Genomic DNA, 314 nt, shown 5'->3' with positions numbered 1-314 from the left:
GCCTCTCCTCGTGATTAGATCGGTATCGCCGAGTCGACGAAATGTTCCACCATCTCCCATTTTCTCCATCTCGTGCTGACGAAATTTATATTAATATGTTAATATATTACATTGTAAGAAAATTATATTATAAGATTCTCGTGAATATGTATATATATATAATTGGAGAAATGGAAGATATTTAATATGATATTAATATAATATTAGTATATTAATATATTAAATATTATATTATAAGAAAATTATATTAAATATAAGATTCTCATGAATATATATATATATATATACAATTGGAGAAATGGAGGATATTTAAT

This window comes from Apis dorsata, unplaced genomic scaffold (assembly GCF_000469605.1).
Source record: "Apis dorsata unplaced genomic scaffold, Apis dorsata 1.3 scaffold_92, whole genome shotgun sequence".
Lineage (NCBI taxonomy): Eukaryota > Metazoa > Arthropoda > Insecta > Hymenoptera > Apidae > Apis > Apis dorsata.
Note: the sequence above shows the minus strand (reverse complement) of the source record.